Below are 22,762 nucleotides of genomic sequence, written 5' to 3'. Positions count from 1 at the left end.
TAAATGTCTCTTAAGAATCCACAAGTCACCTGCCTTTAGTTTTAGATCCTTCCAAACTTTTAGGATCTGGAAATGGGGAGAAAACGCATAAAGGAGTTTGTCAAAAACCTTAAAAGATCAGCAACATTCTCTGTGAGATCCGAATGGAGGACTTCAACTGCTGAGACAAAAAAAACATAAGCAAGTGAGTAACACACTCCCAAACCATATCCAATAAGGAGAGTCCAGCATCCCCTTAGGGGCTTGATAAAATATAAGAAAACATTCAGGCAAAAGTTTTCTAGTTTCTTACTCTACTTTGTCCGCCACATTGTAGACAGTGGGGGGGGGGGGGGGTGTAAGAATAAAATCTCAAAATTTCTAGTAAGGACTCCACTTTAAAAATGATTTCTTCTGTTACTCTCTATTAGGGATGAGCTTCGTGTTCGAGTCGAACATATGTTCGACTCGAACATCGGCTGTTGGTCCGTTCGGCGAAGTCCAAACATTTTGGTCCGTTCGCGCCAAATTCGTGTGGCGCTCACGGCCCACAATGCACTGCGATGGTGCAGTGCATTGCTGGCTCATGATTGGCCAAGCATGCACTGTGACCCCGCATGCTCGCCCAATCGCAGCGCCAGCAGCGAGGAGAGCCATGATTGGCCACAGGCAGGATGCCTGTGGCCAATCATAGCTCAGGCTGTGTAGTGCACGCCCCACACTATATAAGGCCGCCAGTGCGGCGGCCTTGTGTAGTGTGTTGGCATCTGAAGCAGTGGGTGTTCTGTGTACCTTCAACACAGTACACACCGATCGTTTTTGGCCGATTTTGGATCTTGCTGTTGTGTAGTGGTTGTTGTCTGCGTGCCCTGACCGCAGTATACACCGCTATATTCACCTCACCTTATGGGCGGCACAGTGGTGTAGTGGTTAGCACTCTCACCTAGCAGTAAGAAGGGTCGCTGGTTCAAATCCCAACCACGACACTACCTGCCTGGAGTTTGCATGTTCTCCCTGTGCCTGCGTGGGTTTCCTCCGGGTACTCCGGTTTCCTCCCACGCTCCAAAGACATGCAGGTAGGTTAATTGGCTTCTGTCCAAAAATTGACCCTAGTATATGAATGGGGACCTTGGATCCTGGGCTCTTTGAGGGTAGGGATTGATGTGAGTGTGCAATGTACTGGGATAGGGACAATTGTAGACACTCAGGTTGAACTGGATGGACTGGTGTCTTTATTCAACCTTACTAACTATGTAACTATGTAACTATGTAACCTATATAGCTAGTGATCTATCTTTTATAATAGAGCTTGCAGTCCGTAGTGTTAGGAGCTAGTGCGTGCTGTCTGCGTGCTCTGTACCCAGTACACACCGCTATATCCACCTACATAGCTCTTCTCTATTTGAGCCCACTTGCCATCTGCAGGAGTTATTGGAAGTTGTGTGTACCTCCAGCACAGCACAGTATACATCTGTATATACCCCTTTATCTCTGGTGTTCTATAATAAAGGCATCTGCAGGAGTTAGTGCGTGTTCTGTGTACCTTCAACACAGTACACACCGATCGTTTTTGGACGATTTTCTATCTTGCTGTTGTGTAGTGGTTGTTGTCTGCGTGCCCTGACCGCAGTATACACCGCTATATTCACCTCACCTATATAGCTAGTGATCTATCTTTTATAATAGAGCTTGCAGTCAGTAGTGTTAGGAGCTAGTGCGTGCTGTCTGCTTGCTCTGTACCCAGTACATACCGCTATATCCACCTACATAGCTCTTCTCTATTTGAGCCTACTTGCCATCTGCAGGAGTTATTGGAAGTTGTGTGTGCCTCCAGCACAGCACAGTATACATCTGTATATACCCCTTTATCTCTGGTATTCTATAATAAAGGCATCTGCAGGAGTTAGTGGGTGTTGTGTGCCTCTAGCACAATATACACTACCCAACTGCTTTTTTACCCAACTCCCTTCAGGCCATTACCATGTCTGGAAGGCCAGCAAGGAGAGGCAGACAGGCGCGAGCCGATAAAAGAGGGCAAGCAGGCTCTGTGTCTAGAGACAACAGTGCTGGTCGTGGACGCGGTGCATTGTCATCAACACGTGGCCATGGGACACGCTTGTCCTTCTTTTCGGCAGCTGGACATGTTGAGCCGCAACATGCCAATGACTTGGTAGAGTGGATGACCAAGCCCTCTTCATCCTCCTCATCCTCTCTCACGCAGTCTCAGGGTACTAGCAAAGCAGCTGCCAACGCATCGTCTTCCCTACTCTCAATGTCATCATCAGTGACTCCTTCCCTAGACCCACCACATCCTCCTGAGGAGTCTCCTGAACTCTTTGAGCACAGTGTTGGGTACATGCTCCAGGAGGATGCCCAGTGTTTTGTAGCCTCTGATGATGACACTCAGCTAGAGGAAGGCAGTAGCGTGAATGCAGAGAGAGGGGATGCTCAAGAAGAACAGCAATCTGGCAGTCATGTTCCACAAGCTGCAGCATACTGCCAGGTTTGCTACAGCGATGAAGAGGGAGAGGATGATGAGGGCACTGACTCCACGTGGGTGCCTGGTAGGAGAGAGGAGGAGGAGGAGGAGGAGGAGGCACATGTCCAACGAGGCAGGATGCCCTCCGGGGGCCAGCTTAGGGGCAGCACGCTGACTGAATCACACCGCAGAGCTCTGCCTGTGCAGGGCGCTGCCTCTGCACGTTATGCTAAAAGTTCTTTGGTGTGGGCCTTTTTTGAGACGAGTGCATCAGATCGCACCGCTGCTATTTGCAACATATGTCTCAAGCGTATCTCGCGTGGCCAAAACATCAGCCGCTTGGGCACCACATGCTTGACCAGACATATGTTGACCTGCCATGCGGCTCGTTGGCAAGCGTACCTCAAAGACCCACACCAAAGAACAAAGCGGCCCTCTCCTTGCTCCTCATCAGCTGGCATCTCCAACCCCACTAGACCTTCAGTCCTCTCTGAAACCTGCTCTGAGAGGAATGAAGGTGTAGAATTAGGTGTGTCACAGCCAAGTGCTTCCGGGCGCTCTGCTAGCAGTACACCCACGTCCGATTATAGCATGCAAATGTCCCTGCCCCAGCTGCTGGACCAGCGAAAGAAGTTCACTCCCAGCCATCCACATGCCCAGCGGTTGAATGCTAGCTTGGCTAAATTGCTAGCACTTCAACTGCTGTCTTTTCAGTTGGTAGACTCGGCCCCCTTCTGTGAGTTTGTACAATGTGCGGTTCCTCAGTGGAAGGTCCCCAAACGCCACTTTTTCTCACGGAAGGCGATTCCGGCTCTCTACCGGCATGTGGAAGGCAATGTCCTTGCGTCGCTGGACAGGGCGGTCAGTGGTAAGGTGCATATTACCGCTGACTCATGGTCCAGCAGGCATGGACAGGGACGTTACCTATCTTTCACGGCCCATTGGGTCACTCTTCTGGCAGCTGGGAAGGATGCAGGACAAGGTGCAGTAGTGTTGGAGGTTGTTCCGCCACCACGCCTCCAAAATGCTACTATTGGTTGTGACACACCTCTCTCCTCCACCCCCTCCTCTTCTTCTTCCTCCATGGCCTCTTCAAGTGCTCTGTCCTCAGAACCAGCGGTGCTCCGTAGGCGTTCCAGTGGCTACGCAAGTACGCAGGCAAAACGATGCCATGCCGTGCTTGCGCTGGTTTGTTTGGGGGACAGGAGCCACACTGGGGCGGATGTTTTGTCATCTCTGCAGGGGCAGGCCGAGAGGTGGTTGACGCCATGCCAGCTTAAGCCAGGAATGGTGGTTTGCGACAATGGCACCAACCTCCTCTCCGCCCTCCGACAGGGACAACTGACCCATGTGCCCTGTGTAGCTCATGTCCTTAACCTGGTGGTGCAGCGGTTCTTGGGCAGGTACCCCGGCTTACAGGATGTCCTGAAGCAGGCCAGGAAAGTCTGTGTGCATTTCCGCGGGTCATTTAATGCCTGTGCTCGGCTGGCTGAGCTCCAAAAGGAGTTGAACCTGCCCAAGAACCGCCTTATATGTGACATGCCCACCAGGTGGAACTCAATGTTGGCCATGCTGCAGCGGGTGCACACGCAGCAGAGGACCATCAATGAGTACCTGTGCGACTACGGCACCAGGACAGGGTCAGGGGAGCTTGGATTTTTCTCACCACGCCAGTGGGGCATGATCAGGGATGCATGCACTGTCCTGTCACTGATTGAGGAGGCCACAAGGATGGTGAGCAGTGACAGTGCATGCATCAGTGACACTGTACCTCTTGTCCACCTCTTGGAGCATACGCTGCGTGGAATAATGGACAGGGCACTTGAGGCAGAACAGAGGCAGGAAGAGGAGGACTTCCTTGCCTCTCAAGGCCCCCTTTATCCAGACAGTGTTCCTGCTGTGCCACCCATCACACAGGAAGAGGATGAGGAGGAGGAAGAGGAGGAGGAGGATGATTGTGTCAGCATGGAGGTGGAGGCTGGCACTCAGCATCAGCAGCAGCAGCAGCAGTCTTGTAGGGATGATTTACAGTCCCAAGAAACACGTGGACTTGTACGTGGCTGGGAGGAGGTAGCTGCGGATCATGTTGTCCTTAGTGACCCAGAGGACTCCGGACTGAATGCTTCAGCTAACCTACGCTGCATGGCCTCCCTGATCCTGCAAAGCCTGCGGAAGGATCCTCGTATTCTTCGGATCAAGGAGAGGGACCATTACTGGCTGGCCACTCTCCTTGATCCACGGTACAAGGGTAAGGTTGCCGACCTTATCTTGCCATTGCAGAGGGAGCAGAGGATGAGACATCTCCGGGAGGCCTTGCAGAAAGGTCTGTGCAACGCGTTCCCAGAGACTGGGAGGTTACAAACTCCTGGTCCTGGACAACATGTTGCTGAGGCATCGGTCAGAAGGAGCGGTGGAGAAGGTGGCCGTCTGACTGATGCTTTCAGACAATTTTTTAGTCCGCAGCCCCAAGGTATGATCGGTTCCAGCAACCATCGCCAGCGTCTGATTTACATGGTGCAGGAATACCTAGGGGCAAGGTCAGACTTGGACACCTTTCCCACCGAAAATCCTCTGGCTTACTGGGTCTTAAGGATGGATCACTGGCCAGAGCTTGCACAGTATGCAATTGAGCTACTGGCCTGTCCTGCATCCAGCGTTCTTTCAGAACGCACCTTCAGTGCTGCTGGTGGCTTTGTTACCGATCACAGGGTGCGACTGTCTACCGAATCAGTTGATCGACTGACCTTCATCAAGATGAATCAGTCTTGGATCACCCACAGCTACCAAGCACCTGAAGCTGATGTAACCGAATAATTTTTTTTGAAATATCACATCCCTTCAAGACTGCCTATGCTGATGCTGAGTGACTGTCCTGTTATGTTAATTGTCTATCCTCTTCCTCCTCCGATGATATGTTGGAAGAACATTTCTGTTTCTGGGTGATGCCATCAGCCCAATTTTTCTGCCCCTGTTTAACAGGGGCATTTAATTACAATTTTTGATGCAATGCTTTGCAGCAGGGCTAATTCCTGCAATAAAACAAGAGTATATGGGGGAGGTTGCAGTGTCGTGGCACCAGCACCAGAGCCTAAGGCCCAATTTTTCTGCCCCTGTTTAACAGGGGCGTTTAAGTACAATTTTTAATGCAATGCTTTGCAGCAGGGCTAATTCCTGCAATAAAACCAGAGTATATGGGGGAGGTTGCAGTGTCATGGCACCAGCACCAAAGGCCCAATTTTTCTGCCCCTGTTTAACAGGGACATGTAATTACAATTCTTGATATAATATTTCACAGGAGGGCCCGTTTCTGTGCCCACCCAGAGTAACTGTGAGGACTTATAGTGTTGTGGCACCAGCACCACAACCACCAAAGGTAAATTTTTCTACCACTGTTCAACAATGGCATGTAATTACAATTCTTGATATAATCATTCACAGCAGAGCGCTCCAGCGCCCACCAAGAGTCACTTTGAGGGCTTACAATGTTGTGGCAAAACCAACACCTTGTTCCGCCATTTCTGCAGAGCATATAGGGCAGGCCCCTACTTTCAAACATCCAACTTACAAACATCTCCTACTTGCAAACAGAAGGAGACAACAGCAAGTGAGATGAAAAAAGATGGACGACAAAACAAATTATACAGGGGTGATAACCCTTCCCTATATTTTCCAAAAAGCTTAAAAATTTTTTTTTGGACTGCAGCTACACTTTAAAAATGTACCGGTTGAAAATTACAAACAGATTCAACTTAACACAACAAACCTACACAGTCTCTGTCTTGTTTGCGCCGCCTGTATACTGCTGTTCTGAGTATATAGGGCCTGGGGGCCACACGCATTTCCTTTTTTTAATATGGGTACGGGGTTCCCCTTAATATGCGTACAAGACCCAAAGGGGCTGGTAATGGGCAGGGAGGGCTACCCATGCCATTTTTCTCAATGATTTTCAACCATATTGCAGGAATCAGATATAACATTAAAACCACAAGCAGCTTTAAATGACGTTATTTCCGTTAAATGTCATTTTGTGCAGGGACTGTTCTAAACACGGGAAACACGTGGCACTTCACAGGCATACTACAGACACCCCCCAGGCACCATATTTAAAGGAATATTTCACTTTTTTTCCCCACTTTAATCGTCATTAAAATCAGCGCTCCTGCCAAAACGGCCGTTTTTAAAACTTTTTTTTGGATTGACCCATGTCCCCCGAGGCAGGAGGCAGGTCCCCAAACCCTTTTTAGGACAGTATCTTGCATATTAGCCGTTAAAATTAGCACTTTTAATTTCGAACGTTCGAGTCCCATAGACTTCAATGGGGTTCTAACGTTCGTACGAATTTGGGGTCCGTTCGAAAGTTCTGGTGCGAACCGAACCGGGGGTGTTCGGCTCATCCCTACTCTCTATAGATTCTGCACTCTGTACTTACAAACTACTTCTGAGAACACTTTTTACTGTAGCCTTTGCAGTAGCATTTGCCACTAGACATCCAGAAAACATGTCCATACAAACAAAATACATACTCACAAGATCCTGACTTGGGCATCTGGATATATCTTTTTGTTATCTCTGGAAGGGATGTTCAGCTTTTGGTAACACCTTTGGTAACAGGTAAAACAAGAAGTAGTATGTTATAAAAAAACAACTTTGGTGAACCCTGGCTCTATCCCATGCTCATTTACTAAGGCAGCCATAACTGCTTGTGACTGATGACACGTTCCATGCATCAAGCTGGAGGGAGTTGCTGGCAGCCATAAATGATCACCTTTTCCAAAGTTCTGTTTCATAATGATTGATTAGTGGTTCCAAATTAATAATAACTACTTCAGTAGGGAACAGACACAAAAGATACACTCAGCATCTTTTCAAATAACTGTTCTGCTTTATTAGCAATTGAAGATTTTTATACACATGATTACGTAGGTAGCACATTAATATTACAATTGTACGTTTTTGGTAACAAGGGGCGTAACATAGCCAGACTAGTTCTTACCAGGACACGAAAGAATGCAAAACATGTACTGAAAACATTATTAGTGACGTGTGCACAGTGGGGGCAGTGTTCAATACATGCAAAATATAATACAATTATATACAGAACTTACACATTTCCATTACAGCCCCGTACACATGATCGTACTTTCCGACGGGAAATGTTGCATGTGAGGTTGTTGGTGGTAAGTCCGACTGTGTGTATGCTCCATCAGACAATTGTTGTTGGATTTTCCGAGCATATGTACACAAGTCCGTTGGACAAAAGTCCAAAGTACAAACACGCATGCTCGGAAGCAAGGACGAGCCAGAAGCGGTCGGTCTTGTAAACTAGCGTTCGTAATGGAGAATTAACATTCGTGACACTGCAAATTATGAAATCTTGAAATGCAGCGCACAATTCTCTTCTTCTTTAATGGGATAATAATGAAGCTGCTTTTCTGGTGATACTGATGGAGTTAAACAAATTTTCAAAGGGAACAGTTTTAGTGGCTCAACATCATAAAACACCTAATAGATAAGGCACCACATCCCTGAGAATTGAAACATAAATCAAAAGCAAGAGAGGGAATTAGGGATTTTGACTGTGCAAATAGTGACTAGATAATAGACATTATTGAATAGGATACAGAATTATGATACAAATATTTATTAAATTCAAAGTTAAAATCATTAACAATTATGCATGAAATATAAAAACACAGGACAATACAATGTAATGGTTGTTCTCATTTAACACACATGATCCCAACATGTTTCGCAGTAGGTTGCTTCTTCAGGGGATGTGTGAATTTTTCAAAGAAATCTTAAACCACTACGTAGATGATAAAGTAGGGAATTTGTCCACCTCAGGAGTTAACCACAACCATGCTGAATCGCAGGGGGCTAAAAAAACGGCCAAAAATTATGGTAAGTACATAGTCTTGAGAATAAAGCGTCACCCTTGACTGCAGCTAAGGGTGACGCTTTATTCTCAAGACTATGTACATACCATAATTTTGGGCCGGTTTTTCACAAATCCCCTGAAGAAGCAACCTACTGCGAAACTTGTTGGGATGATGTGTGTTTAATGAGAACAACCATTACATTGTATTGTCCTGTGTTTTTATATTTCATGCATAATTGTTAATGATTTTAACTTTGAATTTAATAAATATTTATATCATAATTCTGTATTCTATTTAATAATGTCTATTATCTAGTCACTATTTGCAAAGTCAAAATCCCTAATTCCCTCTCTTGCTTTTGATTTAAATTTTCAAAGGATTTTTTTTTCTAATGATATCAAGAATAATATTATTATGCTTTTTTTTTTTTTTGTTATTTGGGCAAGTTACCACAACACCATTATCCTGTAGTTTTTCAGATCAAAGATACAACTATGTTGGTGTCCCTTGTCAATTTTACATTGTATTTTTTTAAATATAACTGCCTACTCCTAAACTGTCATTTGAAGTAAAACACATAGCCAAGTATTATTCTACAAATTTTTTTTATTGTGCGTTAAAAAAATAAATAAAAAAAAATAGACATGCTATCTGCCAATAGAACTTAAGAACTTAACCAAAAAGTGCATTCTATGCATCCAAAAATATAGAAAATATACCAAATCAAATCGTTATAATTCAATAAAAAAAATAATGTCAAAGCAATAACTCCAAGGCCAATAGCAAATAACACCTCATCTCCTCCGATTCCGCAACATGTCTGCTTGACGAACAGCCGATCAGAAACGAATTGAAAATACGAAATGAAAAGCGCAAAATAAAAAGCGCGAATCAACACTCACCAAACTTCTACTAACACAAAATTAGCAGAAGGAGTACAAAGGGTGGCGCTAAAGTGCTGAAAAACACATAGTATGTCTAGTACGTCACTACGAACTTAATTGTTGGCCAACATTTGTGTAACCGTGTGTATGCAAGACAAGTTTGAGCCAATGCCCTTCAGACAAAATTCCACAGTTGTGTTGGCAGAAAGTCCGATCATGTGTACGAGTCATTAGACGTTTAAAGCCTGTTGCACCCTTACAAAATACCAAAAACTACCTTGATTTCATCTTCCTAATTGATTTCAATGCATTGTGCTGAAATGGTGGAATTTCACTGAACTTTTTTACTGTTCTTGCCACAATTTTGAAAGATTTAAAAACATTTTTTTATTTACAAGGGTAAGGTTAAGGGTCTGCAGGTAAGTATTGGAGCCATCTTCATCGCAGCATGACAAATCTTATAATAAACTGCAAGGTCAGCCGGCTTGCCACACAGACTAGTCGCATGACCCTGTGACCCTGGACTGATTTGTGTGCCGCTCAAGCTCACTGGAACGGGGTGTGGATCTCAAGCATCCACCGGCTTGGGAGGGTGCTCGTCCCAGCTCCTACAATCACTGGCAGTAAAGAAAGGACTTCCTGAAGCCGCACAAATTTGTGCGATCCCTAGACTGTGTGTATGAATGAAAACCTCAGTATGTGATCCGACCGGGTCACGCCACAACGCGTTTCACTCCACCCCTCAGAGCTTAGTCAAGGCTAAGCTCTGAGGGGGTGGAGCGAAACCCATTTGGGGCATTGCCTGGTCAGAGTAGAGGTTGAGGTTGCCATTCATACACACAGTCTAGGGACGGCACGGATGTGCGGCTTCAGGAAGTCCTTTCTTTATTAACAGAAAAGAAGGTTCCCACTGTGTCAGAGACGACAGTGTGGTGGCCCCATCCCTGGATTAGATAGCACAAGAAAACCCCCTAAATGGGACTCTGACAGACCACCAACACAATGAATAGGAGAATATAATAATAATTAATTTTAATGGTAAAAAAAAGTCAAAAGTTCACAAGATAAAAACAGACAACTAACATTTGAACAATGTGCAATACAGTACAAATCGACAATAAAACATCACAAATAACACTTACGATCTCATTAGGGTAAGATGTCCCAATACCCGACATGTTTCCAGTTTTGGTTGAAAACTTTCATCGGGGGTAGAGAGTAGAATGAGATGAAGTGTAATTTAACCACTTGCCGCCCGCCCTATAGGCAATTGACGGTGGCAAAGTGGTTGCATAATCCTGATCGGACATCATATGATGTGATCAGGATTATGAGCCGTTGCACGCCCCCGGGGGCGCACATCGCGGCGATCGTTGTTGCGGGGTGTCAGTCTGACACCCGGCAACTACGATCTCGGTAAAGAGTCTCCGACGGAGACTCTTTACCACGTGATCAGCCGTGTCCAATCACGGCTGATCACAGTGTAAATAGGAAGAGCTGGTGATCAGCTTTTCCTCACTCGCGTCTGTCAGAAGCGAGTAGAGGAGAGCCGATCGGCTGCTCCTCTGACAGGGGGGGTCTGTGCTGATCGATTATCAGCACAGCCCCCCCGAGGATGCCCACACTGGACCACCAGGGACGCCACCAGACCACCAGGGATGCCCAGCAAAGGTAATCCTCCCTAGACCACCAGGGATGCCAGTCAGTGCCACAATGGATGCCAATCAGTGCCCATAATGGATGCCAATCAGTCCCCACAATGGGCATCACTGATTGGCATGCATTATTGTTTGGCACTGATTGGCATCCATTAGTACAGCATAACACCAATGCCGCCTATGAGTGCCCACCTGTGCCGCCTATCAGTGCCCAACTGTGCCGCCTATCAGTGCCCAACTGTGCCGCCTATCAGTGCCCACCTGTGCTGCCTATCAGTGCCCATCCGTGCCACCTATCAGTGCCCACCCATGCCCATCTGTGCCGCCTATCCATGCTCATCTGTGCCGCCTATCCATGCCCATCTGTGCCGCCCATCCATGCCAATCCGTGCCAGCTATCAGTGCCAATTTGTGCCACCTATCAGTGTCCACCCGTGTCGCCCATCAGTGCCACCCATCAGTGCCGCCTATCAGTGCCCATCAGTGCCACCTCATCAGTGCCACTTTGGTGCCACATAATTGGTGCCCATCAGTGCCGCCTTATCAGTGCCCATCAATGTAGCCCCATCAGTGCCCATCAGTGAAGTAGAAAACATACTTATTTACAAAATTTTGAAACTGAAACAAAAAAAAACATATTTTTTTTCAAAATTTTCGGTATTTTTTTATTTGTAGCGCAAAAAATAAAAACCGTAGAGGTGATCAAATACCACCAAAAGAAAGCTCTATTTGTGGGAAAAAAATGATAAAAGTTTCATTTGGGTACAGTGTAGCACGACCGCGCAATTGTCACTCAAAGTGCGACAGTGCTGAAAGCTCAAAATTGGTCTGGGCAGGAAGGTGTTTAAGTGCCCCCCGGTATTGAAGTGGTTAAAGCTCAAGCAATTCCTCAATAGGATGTCATCATAGATGATGCAGATGCAGCTGGATGCCAAGACAAAGTCCCTAGCGACCCACACACAGGGAGTAATACAACCCTCCACAGAGTATACAGGTCGGTGTAAATCAAGGATTAAGAGTCCACCCCTCACTATATATGTGGAGGGGTATGTCAGCTGTAGCCAACGAAGATCCGAGACTCAAATGTGGCCCCCAGGAGGTCCCCTGTTTTTTGGATCCCTTGTTAGAAACACCAGTGAGGAGGTCCTGTGAAGCGTCCCGCCTTGGATGAATACAGCACTTTCTTTATTGACAGTCGCATGAGGCCGCGTACACACGCGGGGACTGTTCGCCCAACTTTGTCCGCTGAACAGTGTTTCGGCGGACAGTCCGCCCGTGTGTGGGCTTTCAGCGGACAGTTTCAGCGAACAGTCTGCTGAACAAAGTTTTTCGGAAATTCCGAAAAACTGTCCGCTGAAACTTGGTTTCAGCGAACAGTCCCCTCGTGTGTAGGCTTGTTCGTCAAACTAAGTTCCGCGCATGCTCAGAAAGGATTTACACGCCGAAAGTTGTAATGCAGTGTATAGGACGTCGTATTTTCCGTCCCGTCGTACGTGCCGTTCACGTCATCGCGCACGGTTTCAGCAAACTGTTCGTTCGTCGTGTGTGGGCAAGTCCGTCCATGCTAATTTTGAGCGGACTGTTCGCTGAAACTGTTTGACGGACAAAGTTGAGCGAACAGTCCCCGCGTGTGTACGCGGCCTGACATTCTCAGACACGACCAATAGCTACTACTCCCCTCCTTTCCATTTCCAGTGAAGACCCCTAGCATTTATATTATAATATATGATATAGTATAATATCTTATTGGTAATATCATTTAGTATTTTGCTGTGTGTAAAAAAAAACAAAAAAAAATAAAAAAATACGGGAATAGTCCTCCACAGCCCCCTATAGTATTTCTTTGGTATAGATAATATAGACCATAATGTCAATGATAAATCAATTAAATATTCACTTGAGGAACAATTTGTTTATGTTTTGTTTTTGATTGTTTTTTTATTGGCCAGCTCGCAAGATTTGTTTTATTCATTAAAGCGTAACTCCACTTTTGTTGAGAAAAAAACATTCCCCTCTGGGTGATCGATGTACATTGCAAGGATTATAACAACCTTGTTGCAGATTCCTAGCTTTTGTTATGCTGAAGAAATCCCTGTGTGTTTGTCTGTGCTTCTGTATTGAGTGGGTCTAATGGGAGTGGTTTCATAATTAACTGTCAGGTGTGCAGCTGCAGCGCACTAATGAGGAAATCTGCTGATCCTGCATCCATTTAGATGTGTTCCTATTAAAAATATCTCTCCAAAAATGACATTTTTTTTTTTGCAGGGGATGCCTGAAATGTGATTTGTATCTTAGGCAGATTTCTGGGGAAATTGGTGAGCCAATCACACAAGCAGGAAATGATATTTCTGGGGCGTGGTCAGTACACATTTTGTGTACAGAACAACTCCAGGTAGCCATATTGCACTGCAGTCTTGGAAAATTACAGCGGCTACATATAGAAAAGAAAAGGTAATTTTTAATAACATTCAATTACAATGATTTGTGTCACAATCATATGCCCTATATTATTTTTTCTTTATTTGCTTTATTTTCCCCACGAAAGTGGATTCACCCTTTAATGAATGTAATTGTTTAAAAGTAAAAAAAAAAAAAAAATAGAAAAACAAGCACTGGGATTTGTTGTTTTCGTTTTTTTTTATTCCGTAATTATTTTTAACTTTTCTTTTTTTTTTAAGTCTAATGTAAAGGAGCTTTGTGGAAAGATCAGAAGTTCATACAGACCCTTAATGTTTCACTTTTGATATAAAGAAAAAGATTGAGGACAAAAAGTTCTCAATCTCCTTCACTTCTGCCCTCCTCTCCCACTGTTAGCACTGTGGTTCTCTGACCTGAAAGGTGTAGTTCCAGGGCTCACCAGTGGGTGTTCCTCCTGGCTGCTGGGAGGGTATTTATCCCACAGTGCCTCAGCATTTTAAACCATGTGCACATACTCTCTGTTCTTGGAAACCTGTGATCTTGATCTTGCTGTCTGTACCTGCTAACTTCCCAATTGTGGGCCTGCTGCCTGTATCTGCATCATGTGAATCTGACCCCAATTTTGGTCCCGTTCATCACCCTTTATACCAGTGGTTCTCAACCTGGGGGTCGAATGAGGATTTTCCAGGGGTCACAAAATTCTGGGCTGTTCCTGAATCCCGCACCGCTCTCCCAACCTTTTTGCAGCTGCCCAGCGGGCTGTCCCTGGAGCCCACGGCAGCGGGCTGTCCCTGGAGCCCACGGCCGCCCACTCAACCTCTTCGCAGCCACCCATTCAGTTCACAGCATTGCTGGGGGGTAGAGACTAGAGGTCAGCTGACTGGTGAGGAATATGAAGTGGGAGGGGCTGGCGGAGACCCTATCTGCTGATTTCGGCATAGGTGTCACTGCTACGAGACACAACAAAGTCGGAGACACAGCGTGTAACACTGCCTGTGATTATAGTTGCCATTAAAAGTCCTCACTACAGTTCTCAGATCAGCAGATGACCTTCATCAAGAGCACCTAAGTTGGCTGATCAGAACTCCCCCCTGCACTGCCACTGATCCCAACTCCCCGCCAGCACTGCCACTAATCCCAACTCCCCGCCATCACTGCCAACGATCCCAACTCCCCGCCAGCACTGCCACTAATCCCAACTCCCCACCAGCACTGCCACTAATCCCAACTCCCCGCCAGCACTGCCGCTGATCCCAACTCCCCACCAGCACTGCCACTGGTCCCAACTCCCTGCCAGAGTTGCCACTAATCCCAACTCCCTGCCAGAGTTGTCACTGATCCCAACTCCCCACCAGAACTGCCACAGATCTCAACTCCCCATCAGCACTGCCACTGATCCCAAGTCCCCGCCAGCACTGCCACTGATCCCAACTCCCCATCAGCACTGCCGCTGATCCCAACTCCCCGCCAGCACTGCCACTCATCCCATTCCCCCAACCCCCCCACCACGGAGTAAGAATAAGAGAAAGAACAATAAAGATGGCTAGAGAGAGGGATGGAGAACAAAAACAAGAAATTAGGATACAGAGAGATAAAAGGGAAAGAAAGGAGAACACAGAGAAAGAGTGGAACATCCTAAAATGTACCATAATGGGTTTTAATAGTACGAGTGGTAGGGACTCAGGAAGCGCTAAATTATCATGGGTTAGGGGTGCAAATTACTTGTCTTGCCTTGGGTACTGACAACCCACGCTACAAATATTTAACTGTTAGGGGTCCCCACAACTTGGGAAATTTTATCAAGGGGTCACGGCAATAGAAAGGTTGAGAAACACTGCTTTATACCCTATGCTCCTTATCCCCCCCCCCCCCACCTGGCCTTGCTTTACCTGATTTTCTTGTGTGATTATAATGATAAAAGCTGCGGTAAGATAAACATTATTCTTCTATTTTAGCTAAATAAAGAACAAATATGGCAGAACAAATTGTGAGTGACGGGTGAGCAGGTGGGTCATTCTGCACAGTGCTCTGTAAATATATGTCAGGACACATTTGTCTGTAAAATCAGTTGAGATTTTGTAGTGCTTCAATGTAGCACAAAGCCGGGACATTTGCCTGGGATCACTGGTCATTTCCATTGTGAGTAGAAAAGATTTGTATAGAAACAATTTTACAAACTAGGCAACAGGACAAAATCCACAAACACTCCACCTAGTTACTTGATCTGGGGAGCCATTTACTAACACAGAATTGTAATGGAATAAACATCTTTATTAGGAAATGTTTCTGGATATTTACATTTTGAAATGAGATTTTACACTTATGCCACATACACACAATCTGAAATTCCGCCAGCAAAAGACTGATGAGAGCTTTTGGTTGGAAAATGCGACCGTGTGTAGGCTCCATCGGACTTTTGTGGAATTTGGGTCAGCAAAAGATTGAGAGCATGTTCACAATTTTTCAGACGGAAAAAGTTTCTATCAGAAATTCCGATCGCCTGTGGCAATTCCAACACGCAAAATTCTGACGCATGCTCGGAAACAATTTGATGCGTGCTCGGAATCATTAAACTTAATTTCCTCATAGTGTTGGGACGTCGGAATTTGGTGTGACCGTGTGTAGACAAGACGGCTTGAGCAGAATTCTGTCGGAATTCCTTCAGAGAAAAACCATCCAAGGCTATTCCGGTGAGAAGTCCGATCGTGTGTATGCGGCATTAAAGTAATGCAGAACGAGGAATTAATGAAACAATCAGCTTCATTACAGGGGGAGTAACTTCTTTTATGACTTTATCAGGCTACCCTCTAACAATAAAGAGATAACATCAACATAAATTTAATTATGCAATGTCTTTTTTTTTAATGCTGTGGATTCATGCCAAGACTAGTTCTTACCAGGACACGAAAGAATGCAAAACATGTACTGAAAACATTATTAGTGACGTGTGCACAGTGAGGGCAGTGTTCAATACATGCAAAATATAATACAATTATATACAGAACTTACACATTTCCATTACAGCCCCGTACACATGATCGTACTTTCCGACGGGAAATGTTGCATGTGAGGTTGTTGGTGGTAAGTCCGACTGTGTGTATGCTCCATCAGACAATTGTTGTTGGATTTTCCGAGCATATGTACACAAGTCCGTTGGACAAAAGTCCAAAGTACAAACACGCATGCTCGGAAGCAAGGACGAGCCAGAAGCGGTCGGTCTTGTAAACTAGCGTTCGTAATGGAGAATTAACATTCGTGACACTGCAAATTATGAAATCTTGAAATGCAGCGCACAATTCTCTTCTTCTTTAATGGGATAATAATGAAGCTGCTTTTCTGGTGATACTGATGGAGTTAAACAAATTTTCAAAGGGAACAGTTTTAGTGGCTCAACATCATAAAACACCTAATAGATAAGGCACCACATCCCTGAGAATTGAAACATAAATCAAAAGCAAGAGAGGGAATTAGGGATTTTGACGGTGCAAATAGTGACTAGATAATAGACATTATTGAATAGGATACAGAATTATGATACAAATATTTATTAAATTCAAAGTTAAAATCATTAACAATTATGCATGAAATATAAAAACACAGGACAATACAATGTAATGGTTGTTCTCATTAAACACACATGATCCCAACACGTTTCGCAGTAGGTTGCTTCTTCAGGGGATGTGTGAATTTTTCAAAGAAATCTTAAACCACTACGTAGATGATAAAGTAGGGAATTTGTCCACCTCAGGAGTTAACCACAACCATGCTGAATCGCAGGGGGCTAAAAAAACTGGCCAAAAATTATGGTAAGTACATAGACTGGAGAATAAAGCGTCACCCTTGGCTGCAGCTAAGGGTGACGCTTTATTCTCAAGACTATGTACATACCATAATTTTTGGCCGGTTTTTCACACATCCCCTGAAGAAGCAACCTACTGCGAAACATGTTGGGATCATGTGTGTTTAATGAGAACAACCATTACATTGTATTGTCCTGTGTTTTTATATTTCATGCATAATTGTTAATGATTTTAACTTTGAATTTAATAAATATTTATATCATAATTCTGTATTCTATTCAATAATGTCTATTATCTAGTCACTATTTGCAAAGTCAAAATCCCTAATTCCCTCTCTTGCATTTAATTTAAATTTTCAAAGGATTTTTTTTTCTAATGATATCAAGAATAATATTATTATGCTTTTTTTTTTTATTTTATTTGGGCAAGGTACCACAACACCATTATCCCGTAGTTTTTTAGATCAAAGATACAACTATGTTGGTGTCCCTTGTCAATTTTACATTGTATTTTTAAAAATATAACTGCCTACTCCCAAACTGTCATTTGAAGTAAAACACAGAGCCAAGTATTATTCTACACAATTTTTTTTATTGTGCGTTAAAAAAAAAAAAAATTGACATCCTATCTGCCAATAGAACTTAAGAACTTAACCAAAAAGTGCATTCTATGTATCCAAAAATATAGAAAATATAACAAATCAAATCGTTATAATTCAATAAAAAAAAATAATGTCAAAGCAATAACTCCAAGGCCAATAATAAATAACACGTCATCTCCTCCGATTCCGCAACATGTCTGCTTGACGAACAGCCGATCACAAAACGAATTGAAAAGTACGAAATTAAAAGCGCAAAATGAAAAGCGCGAATCAACACTCACCAAACTTCTACTAACACAAAATTAGCAGAAGGAGTCCAAAGGATGGCGCTAAAGTGCTGAAAAACACATAGTACGTCTAGTACGTCACTACGAACGGAATTGTTGGCCAACATTTGTGTAACCGTGTGTATGCAAGACAAGTTTGAGCCAACGCCCTTCAGACAAAATTCCACAGTTGTGTTGGCAGAAAGTCCGATCATGTGTACAAGTCATTAGACGTTTAAAGCCCGTTGCACCCTTACAAAATACCAAAAACTACCTTGATTTCATCTTTCTAATTGATTTCAATGCATTGTGCTGAAATGGTGGAATTTCACTGAACGTTTTACTGTTCTTGCCACAATTTTGGAAGATTTAAAAACATTTTATTATTCACAAGGGTTCTTTAAAATGTTTCTGTAGGTTTTTGTAAGTATTGGAGCCATCTTCATCGCAGCATGACAAATCTTATAATAAACTGCAAGGTCAGCCGGCTTGCCACACAGACTACTCACATGACCCTGTGACCCTGGACTGATTTGTGTGCCGCTCAAGCTCACTGGAACGGGGTGTGGATCCCAAGCATCCACCGGCATGGGAGGGTGCTCGTCCCAGCTCCTACAATCACTGGCAGTAAAGAAAGGACTTCCTGAAGCCGCACAAATTTGTGCGGTCCCTAGACTGTGTGTATGAATGGAAACCTCAGTATGTGATCTGACTGGGTCACGCCACAACGCGTTTCACTCCATCCCTCAGAGCTTAGTCAAGGCTAAGCTCTGAGGGGGTGGAGCGAAACCCGTTTGGGGCATTGCCTGGTCAGAGTACAGGTTGAGGTTGCCATTCATACACACAGTCTAGGGACGGCACGGATGTGCGGCTTCAGGAAGTCCTTTCTTTATTGACAGAAAAGAAGGTTCCCACTGTGTCAGAGACGACAGTGTGGTGGCCCCATCCCTGTATTAGATATTACAAGAAAACCCCCTAAATGGGACTCTGACCGACCACCAACACAATGAATAGGAGAATATAATAATAATAATTTTAATGGTACAAAAAAGTCAAAAGTCCACAAGATAAAAACAGACAACTAACATTTGAACAATGTGCAATACAGTACAAATCGACAATAAAACATCACAAATAACACTTATGCTCTCATTAGGGTAAGATGTCCCAATACCCGACACGTTTCCAGTTTTGCTTGAAAACTTTCATCGGGGTTAGAGAGTAGAATGAGATGAAATGTAATTTAAAGCTCAAGATAGAGCAATTCCTCAATAGGATGTCATCATAGATGATGCAGCTGGATGCCAAGACAAAATCCCTAGCGACCCACGCACAGGGAGTAATACAACCCTCCACAGAGTATACAGGCCAGTGTAAATCAAGGATTAAGAGTCCACCCCTCACTATATATGTGGAGGGGTATGTCAACTGTAGCCAACGAAGATCCGAGACTCAAATGTGGCCCCCAGGAGGTCCCCTGTTTTTTGGATCCCTTGTTAGAAACACCAGTGAGGACGTCCTGTGAAGCGTCCCGCCTTGGATGAATACAGCACTTTCTTTATTGACAGTCGCATGAGGCCGCGTACACACGCGGGGACTGTTCGCCCAACTTTGTCCGCTGAACAGTGTTTCGGCGGACAGTCCGCCCGTGTGTGGGCTTTCAGCGGACAGTTTCAGCGAACAGTCTGCTGAACAAAGTTTTTCGGAAATTCCGAAAAACTGTCCGCTGAAACTTGGTTTCAGCGAACAGTCCCCTCGTGTGTAGGCTTGTTCGTCAAACTAAGTTCCGCGCATGCTCAGAAAGGATTTACACGCCGAAAGTTGTAATGCAGTGTATAGGACGTCGTATTTTCCGTCCCGTCGTACGTGCCGTTCACGTCATCGCGCACGGTTTCAGCAAACTGTTCGTTCGTCGTGTGTGGGCAAGTCCGTCCATGCTAATTTTGAGCGGACTGTTCGCTGAAACTGTTTGACGGACAAAGTTGAGCGAACAGTCCCCGCGTGTGTACGCGGCCTGACATTCTCAGACACGACCAATAGCTACTACTCCCCTCCTTTCCATTTCCAGTGAAGACCCCTAGCATTTATATTATAATATATGATATAGTATAATATCTTATTGGTAATATCATTTAGTATTTTGCTGTGTGTAAAAAAAAACAAAAAAAAATAAAAAAATACGGGAATAGTCCTCCACAGCCCCCTATAGTATTTCTTTGGTATAGATAATATAGACCATAATGTCAATGATAAATCAATTAAATATTCACTTGAGGAACAATTTGTTTATGTTTTGTTTTTGATTGTTTTTTTATTGGCCAGCTCGCAAGATTTGTTTTATTCATTAAAGCGTAACTCCACTTTTGTTGAGAAAAAAACATTCCCCTCTGGGTGATCGATGTACATTGCAAGGATTATAACAACCTTGTTGCAGATTCCTAGCTTTTGTTATGCTGAAGAAATCCCTGTGTGTTTGTCTGTGCTTCTGTATTGAGTGGGTCTAATGGGAGTGGTTTCATAATTAACTGTCAGGTGTGCAGCTGCAGCGCACTAATGAGGAAATCTGCTGATCCTGCATCCATTTAGATGTGTTCCTATTAAAAATATCTCTCCAAAAATGACATTTTTTTTTTTGCAGGGGATGCCTGAAATGTGATTTGTATCTTAGGCAGATTTCTGGGGAAATTGGTGAGCCAATCACACAAGCAGGAAATGATATTTCTGGGGCGTGGTCAGTACACATTTTGTGTACAGAACAACTCCAGGTAGCCATATTGCACTGCAGTCTTGGAAAATTACAGCGGCTACATATAGAAAAGAAAAGGTAATTTTTAATAACATTCAATTACAATGATTTGTGTCACAATCATATGCCCTATATTATTTTTTCTTTATTTGCTTTATTTTCCCCACGAAAGTGGATTCACCCTTTAATGAATGTAATTGTTTAAAAGTAAAAAAAAAAAAAAAATAGAAAAACAAGCACTGGGATTTGTTGTTTTCATTTTTTTTTATTCCGTAATTATTTTTAACTTTTCTTTTTTTTTTAAGTCTAATGTAAAGGAGCTTTGTGGAAAGATCAGAAGTTCATACAGACCCTTAATGTTTCACTTTTGATATAAAGAAAAAGATTGAGGACAAAAAGTTCTCAATCTCCTTCACTTCTGCCCTCCTCTCCCACTGTTAGCACTGTGGTTCTCTGACCTGAAAGGTGTAGTTCCAGGGCTCACCAGTGGGTGTTCCTCCTGGCTGCTGGGAGGGTATTTATCCCACAGTGCCTCAGCATTTTAAACCATGTGCACATACTCTCTGTTCTTGGAAACCTGTGATCTTGATCTTGCTGTCTGTACCTGCTAACTTCCCAATTGTGGGCCTGCTGCCTGTATCTGCATCATGTGAATCTGACTCCAATTTTGGTCCCGTTCATCACCCTTTATACCAGTGGTTCTCAACCTGGGGGTCGAATGAGGATTTTCCAGGGGTCACAAAATTCTGGGCTGTTCCTGAATCCCGCACCGCTCTCCCAACCTTTTTGCAGCTGCCCAGCGGGCTGTCCCTGGAGCCCACGGCAGCGGGCTGTCCCTGGAGCCCACGGCCGCCCACTCAACCTCTTCGCAGCCACCCATTCAGTTCACAGCATTGCTGGGGGGTAGAGACTAGAGGTCAGCTGACTGGTGAGGAATATGAAGTGGGAGGGGCTGGCGGAGACCCTATCTGCTGATTTCGGCATAGGTGTCACTGCTACGAGACACAACAAAGTCGGAGACACAGCGTGTAACACTGCCTGTGATTATAGTTGCCATTAAAAGTCCTCACTACAGTTCTCAGATCAGCAGATGACCTTCATCAAGAGCACCTAAGTTGGCTGATCAGAACTCCCCCCTGCACTGCCACTGATCCCAACTCCCCGCCAGCACTGCCACTAATCCCAACTCCCCGCCATCACTGCCAACGATCCCAACTCCCCGCCAGCACTGCCACTAATCCCAACTCCCCACCAGCACTGCCACTAATCCCAACTCCCCGCCAGCACTGCCGCTGATCCCAACTCCCCACCAGCACTGCCACTGGTCCCAACTCCCTGCCAGAGTTGCCACTAATCCCAACTCCCTGCCAGAGTTGTCACTGATCCCAACTCCCCACCAGAACTGCCACAGATCTCAACTCCCCATCAGCACTGCCACTGATCCCAAGTCCCCGCCAGCACTGCCACTGATCCCAACTCCCCATCAGCACTGCCGCTGATCCCAACTCCCCGCCAGCACTGCCACTCATCCCATTCCCCCAACCCCCCCACCACGGAGTAAGAATAAGAGAAAGAACAATAAAGATGGCTAGAGAGAGGGATGGAGAACAAAAACAAGAAATTAGGATACAGAGAGATAAAAGGGAAAGAAAGGAGAACACAGAGAAAGAGTGGAACATCCTAAAATGTACCATAATGGGTTTTAATAGTACGAGTGGTAGGGACTCAGGAAGCGCTAAATTATCATGGGTTAGGGGTGCAAATTACTTGTCTTGCCTTGGGTACTGACAACCCACGCTACAAATATTTAACTGTTAGGGGTCCCCACAACTTGGGAAATTTTATCAAGGGGTCACGGCAATAGAAAGGTTGAGAAACACTGCTTTATACCCTATGCTCCTTATCCCCCCCCCCCCACCTGGCCTTGCTTTACCTGATTTTCTTGTGTGATTATAATGATAAAAGCTGCGGTAAGATAAACATTATTCTTCTATTTTAGCTAAATAAAGAACAAATATGGCAGAACAAATTGTGAGTGACGGGTGAGCAGGT

The sequence above is a fragment of the Lithobates pipiens genome, unplaced genomic scaffold (genome assembly GCF_037356315.1).
Source record: "Lithobates pipiens isolate NorthernLeopardFrog02 unplaced genomic scaffold, aLitPip1_a1.2 Scaffold_22, whole genome shotgun sequence".
In the NCBI taxonomy this organism is placed as follows: Eukaryota; Metazoa; Chordata; class Amphibia; order Anura; family Ranidae; genus Lithobates; species Lithobates pipiens.
The sequence above is the reverse complement of the archived record's forward strand: the minus strand, read 5'-3'. Positions refer to the sequence as shown.